Source organism: Corvus brachyrhynchos, unplaced genomic scaffold (assembly GCF_000691975.1).
Source record: "Corvus brachyrhynchos isolate BGI_N302 unplaced genomic scaffold, ASM69197v1 scaffold36, whole genome shotgun sequence".
Lineage (NCBI taxonomy): Eukaryota > Metazoa > Chordata > Aves > Passeriformes > Corvidae > Corvus > Corvus brachyrhynchos.
In genome coordinates this window covers 676246-682476 of record NW_008238441.1, presented here as the reverse complement: position 1 = coordinate 682476, position 6231 = coordinate 676246, and positions in this window count along the sequence as shown.

Here is a 6231-nt window from a genome sequence, read left to right as displayed (position 1 = left end):
GGGAACCCTACTTCTCTCTGTGCACTTTTCTTCAAGAGGCTGCAGGGCAGGTTGTATCAATTTCAGCTTTGAATGGTCCCTGATGTGTGCTACTGATTACAACTGGAGATGAAGTTTTGGCAGGCTATTGAAAAATAATGTCACTGTTTAAATAAACAGACATTTAATGGAAGTGTTTGTTGGCAGGTGGGATAAATGGCACACTTGAAAGATAAAGGTAAATTTTAAGATTAGGTTAAAGAAAGGAGCAGTCAAAGCCCAAGTGTGATAACTTAAACCATTCTTGACCAAGAGATGACCTGCAGCTTAAACCTTGGAGCACCAACAGTAAAATACTGTGTTAGAAGTACAGCTTCAGAGCCGAAGTGCTGATTGATACCTGGGAGAGGTATCTGGGCTAGAGCTGAAAGAGAGCATTCAGGGACCTTTGGTGGTGGATGGACATGGGTGATTTTGGCTCAGACCTTCAGTGCGATCTCCCTCCTCCCATCCTTTGATGTTGCTGAGTGATAGTGGGAAAGTTGAGCAGCAAGGCAGGAGAACCCTGCTCAGAGGCACTGGCTGATGTGGGACCTGAGCAGCTGCAAAGCTCAGATACTTGACAGCAGGATGCACGTGTGCTCAGGTGTGCAGCCCTTGTTCTGATGGAGGTGCCTGTGCACCTCTCCTTCACCCCATCTGCACCCCATGGAGGGCAGTGGAGCATCGTAGAGTTGAGCAGTTTAAGAGCACGTGTGTGTGAATGAGATCCTGGGTCTTGTGGCACTGCCAGAACAACAGCAAAGGCTCTTCCTTCTGCCTCAGGATCCAAATCAGCTGCACATGGTCACTTGCTTGGGTGGATGTGAGGCCAAAGCGGAGACACCCTGGGCCTCCCCTGTCTCTTTGGGCTGTGCTCAGCAGTGCTGGGGCCCTTCAAAGAGAGGGAGCTGTGTCTCAACCCACATGCAAGTTTTCCAGAGGTGTCATTCTCTGTGTCGTGACAGAGAAATTAAAAGTGTGGGAGACACAAGATCAGAGCAGCAAGCACTTGACAAAACACAGATGATGCATTTTCCCACGGTGCTGCCAAACCCAGTCATCTGGTGGCAATTTTAAGTCTCGCACAATTGCTCTTGATTTTCTTTAGATCATTTCTATACAGATTAACTGAAGACACATTTACTGATTTGCCATAGAGATTTTAGAAAGGGTGCAGAGCCAGATTATCTTATCTGAGAAGGAACAGGTGCAAAGGATTTGCCCAGATTGTGTCAGCCAGCCCAGGGAGCATCTCTGGGTACCCCCAGGGCACAGCTTGGTGGTACCCAGGCACCAGGCACTCAGCTCTGGGGCACACATCTGCCAGCAATGGCAGTGTGGGAGAACCTCTGCTTACAAACAACTGTGTGGATCCTTGCCATTCAGAGGCATTCAGAGCAAGTGTCTGCTCTCTGCATTACATGGTGCTGTGAGATGTGCTCCCTGAAAGCTCCCCATGAGAGGGTGGGCAGTGTGCCAGAAGATGTGTTTTATTTGATCCTGGCTGGACTGGGCTCCTATGGGTGGCTCGGTTTCAGTCAGATACAAAAAGGAGATATAAAGCTCCTTAATGGTGACACAAAGGAAGTTTTGACTGGAGGCAAAAAGGCATTTTGTTCTTTTTGTGAGGTTTTTTTTTTTCAGTTGAAACTATTATTAGTGTCTCAATTTATGCTCATGCAGAGGAAATCAGCTTTCTGCATAGAATCCTCTTTTAATTAGCTAAATTCACTTTGATCAATTTGAAGCCTGTTTATATGCAGCATTTGTAATAATCTTGGCACTCAAGAGAGACAGAATATATGCATGTTCCCCCTGGGGGTAGTCAACATGCTGTGTTTGCACAATTTATGTAGAAAAACAGACATATATGAGGCATAGGAGGAAATTCTGCCCCTGCGTAAGTGGGTGGGAGTTTTGCTGTTGGTTTAACCAGGATTTGCCTGCTGTGGCCAGGTGCCTCCAGAGTTGGTCACCTCAGCTGGCCCTGGTGACTCCTGTGGAAGTGTTTGCAGAGAGAATGTTGTTCATAGGGGCTTATTCAAGAAAAAAACTTCTAAAACATTCTTAAAATTAATCACATGCTTTCCTGAATTGGGGCTCTCCTGAATCCTTGAAGGGTTGGATTTAGCCCAGTGCTGGCCAAGTGCCATGGCACAGCCCTGGGCAACATGTGCCAAGGAAGTGGCTGGGTTTGCTCCTGCCTGAGCACACACCAGTTTTGGAATGGATGAAGGGCATGTCTTGATGGAGAGGAACAAGGCTCCGAGGACATTCTGGAGGTATGTGGGGACAAATCTCTGGCATATCTCCTACTGATACCCAGACCTTAAGAGATAGAGCAATCCCTTGCTCTCCTATGACAGCCTGTGTGCTGAAGTATGACTGTTATAGGATGAGCTGCAGCCAACGTGTCCGGTTCTCGAGGTTTTCGGAGGCAATGACAAGCTTTTGATGGGCATAAAATCTTATCCTTCTCAAGGCATCATTTAAGTGTTTGCATCCTCCTGCCTGTTACAGGAAAGCTCTAGGAAGAGGACAAAGCATCCAGCCCTTAGATGTATTTATCTCTTACCACATTTTGCTAGCTGGGGTTTTTAGCACTCACTGGGCAAGGTTGAGAGTGGTTTGTTCTGTGCCAAGGCAATGTCATGAAAATGCAGGTGTCCCTGCATTGACAGCATCTGCCCCAACCCGCCACCGTCAGTGCAGTGAAATGCCTGGAAACAGATGGTTGGTCGTGGTGCCTGCAGCCACTGCAGCTGGGATTTGGTGCACTCAGAATCCAGTGAGAGGATGGCTCCTGGGCTTTGTTTCAGCCTGTTCTTGTATCTGGAGATATTTGCAGGTATCTCCCCCACCACCAGGAGCATTTGAACCAGACCTATGTGCTGCAGTGTATAGTGTAGTATCATTTTCTATATGCAGATGGGTGACTCTTTCATCATTTCACTTAGCCCTCTGTGTGCTGATTTATTATCTCTAATGGTGCAAAATTGCACAAAGCTTTTGACATTTCTGTGGCCTGAGAATGCAAGTCACGGTCACACAGAGCAGCTGAACAGCAGCCAGACATGGGGTACATGTGTGCTTCAGCATCCCTGTTTAATTGGCCTCCTCACTCCCGCTTTGTGTAAGGAAGAAAAGAGTAGCAATGTGGCCATTGCTGTAATCTTAAAAATGCTGGAATATGTTTCCCTGCCACCAACTCTTTCCATCTCCTTCATTCCCTTTAAAGAACAAATCAAAGCTCTCCCTTGCTGGCTCCTTTTTCCTTCAACACAGCTCTGACTTATCTTTACAGTTTTTCCCTGCTTCCTGCTGCTTCTCTAATGGGGTCAGGGCTGCTTGTTCCTGACCCCTTTCTCACCCCTCTCTCTCACTGAAAACAGTTTCTTCTCTCCCCTATTAATATCTCCTGTCACAGGACTGTTCCTGGGGAGTGGTTGCGTCTGGAAGGAGACTCTGCCTGTTTTGGTCCACAGCGTTCCCCACTGCCTCATCCTGTCTCTGGCTTCATGCTGGGTGACATCCCCACTGCAGCCTAGCCTCTCTGTCCCCTGAGCAAGGACACTGCATGAGAGAAGCCAGGAAAACGACATCTCCCTTGTGCAGTAGTAGGACCTGGTGGTGTCAGAGTGCTGTACGTTGCTCTGGAGAACTGTAACAGCCATACATAAAACTGTGTTTTGCCAGTGGTCAGGAGCCTGGGATGTGGGCTGGACTGCAGCATCTGTGTGTGGAGCAGGGCACATGTTCTGGCAGTCTGGAGGAAGCCATGGCTCAGAATGCATCTGGCTGCATGCCTGCCAGGGCTCTGTCAGCCTGCCAAGCACAGGCTCTTTAGTTCAGCCTTCGGGGGCATGGGATTAGCTGTAGCAGGGACTCAAGGGAGCTGTTGTGCCAGCCAGAAAGGGAATGGGGGGTCACAGGAATATGAGAGGCTTGGCAGGAGCTGCATTTGTGACAGGGTCAGGTAGAAAGGTCATGGTAGGAAAAGGGAGTCTCCATCTCTTGGAGGGACATGATGGTATTGGCTGGGATGGGCTGAATGCCCACAAAGCTGGTGTTCAGGAAGGCAAACCCAGCTTCCAGCAGAAAACTGCTTTCCATGGCGCATTGGGGTTCCAGGAGAGTTGCACTGGCATCAGACTGCCTTTCTCTCTGTGCCTGGGGAGCCCTAAATTCTCCCTTGTCCTGTTGCATGATGCTGGAACTTGTGTGGATGTCTTTATTTGGGGAAACTTTGAGGTGCTTCTGTTCACAGCAGCATTTTGTCTCTTATCTTCTGGCCTCGAAGAGTCCGTCCCTTGCAGAGCCCATCCACAGCCTCTCTTGCATTTGCTGGGAGAATAGAGTTTAACTTTAGAGCCCTGCAGCTCTTGTGTCCAATGCCTGCAGCCCAAAAATGGAGCACAGATGAGGCTGAGACAACTTCCTGAGCTGCTGAAACCACCACTGACATGGCGGGGGTTTGGCTGAACTGCTGGGGTGTTTGCTGTATTGCTGAGGCAGCTCAAAACTGGCCTGGGACTTCCTGCTCTGTTTTTCCCCAGTGCTGATCCATAGGCTTGGACAAGTCTCTTGGCCTCGTCATGGCTCTGTCCATGCCCCAGTGGGGCTGGGAGTGCTCCCCTGCTCTCCTGGGGCAGTGGCTGCACTGTTGGCTCGGCCCTGTGTGTGAGTGGTTTCCTAAGTGAAAAACAAGAGTTTAAGACAGACAGGAAAGGGAGGGGTTCTGCTTATGTGCCATTAATTGCTTTAAGATGTTCTGGCTATTTTGGATCTGGATGCTAAATATAAAACTGATACTACATAAATAAATGATGAAATACAAGTGACATCTGAAAAGCACTTTGGGATGTCCCAGTTAAGAACCTAAATAAATAACATGTATTATTGTTGTTGCAATTACTGTTTTCCTTTTTTAGCATGGAAAAATGCCTGTGCTTACAGAATGTTTTGTGAAGTCCTATCTGGTAGAAATTCAGCTGTCCCATAGAAACCAGTACCCTTCTGCCAATTTCTATTAGCTCTGTTATTTTTGGAGGAGAAAATCAAAGCTGTAATGTGTTTGCACATCTCTCATGTTCTGCAGCAGATGCTCAGCTGGATGCAGGTGCAGTTTGGCTGAGGTAGAACTACCCTGATCCCTTCCTCTGCTCCTCGAGGAGAAGGGCTGGATTTGGCCCAGAATGTACCTATGCAGGCAGGGACTCACAGGACTTCAGGTGCTGTGGCTGGGGACTGGAGACTCCATGGCAGTGTGTACTGAGCTGTCAGTGTCACACAGAAGCACTTGGTGATCCTGAGGAAGGTCAGGCACAGGGGACAAGGATACTGAAAGGAATCTAAGATGCATGTCCTAATGCACTGCCCTATGCAGTAACAGTGCTGGATCACCTCAAGTGTGTGTTCATGCCAGACATGGGTCATGCCCCCAGCTACCACTTGCCAGTTCTTTTCCTACTGACTCTGCACTTGCTCAAGGCATCATTTTCAGAGGTGATGTGTGAAGGTGAAGTGCAGGTGAGCTGGAGTGGCAGCACTGCCTTCTAGGCTGGGCCACTCACACTTGGGCTGTGAACTCTCACTGCTTCATTGTAATGCAGCTGTTTTCTGAGGGCAGTTTGCTTAAGTGATTATGCAAGAATCTCAGGCTTTCAGGAAAAAAAAAGTGTTCCTGCCCCTCGTGGCTGCAGAACTCTGCTTCAGAATGGGATCTGCTAAAGACTGTGAACTGTGGAGTCCAACAGTCCAACTTCTGAGTAAGTGGAGGGAAAATGAAGAGTCATATGCTGATTATCCTGGCTTCCTGTAATTTCTAAACCAGTTTGAAGATACTTCAAGGCCTGAATTCGTTTTATTTGACAGGCCTAATAATGACAGGTAAATGTTTGCATGTCTACACTGACATCAACTTTTTGACTGTTTGTTCAGGCCTTTTCCAAGCTGGTGTCTCGCACCAATACTGTGTCGCTCTCAGGGACAGCACTGTGACACTTGCTTTTTCATTGAAAAGCGGGCATTACATTGAAAAAGGAGACATCCACCTTACAAAATACCCAGAACCCAGGTTCTGGTGCAACCCAGGGCCATTGATGCAGGAGGGGAGAGGTGTGGGTTGGTGAAATGCTTTTGCACAGAACTTGGGCAGGGTGGAGGGAAGCACAGGAGAGGGGGCTGGGTTTTGCTCCGAGCATGCAGATG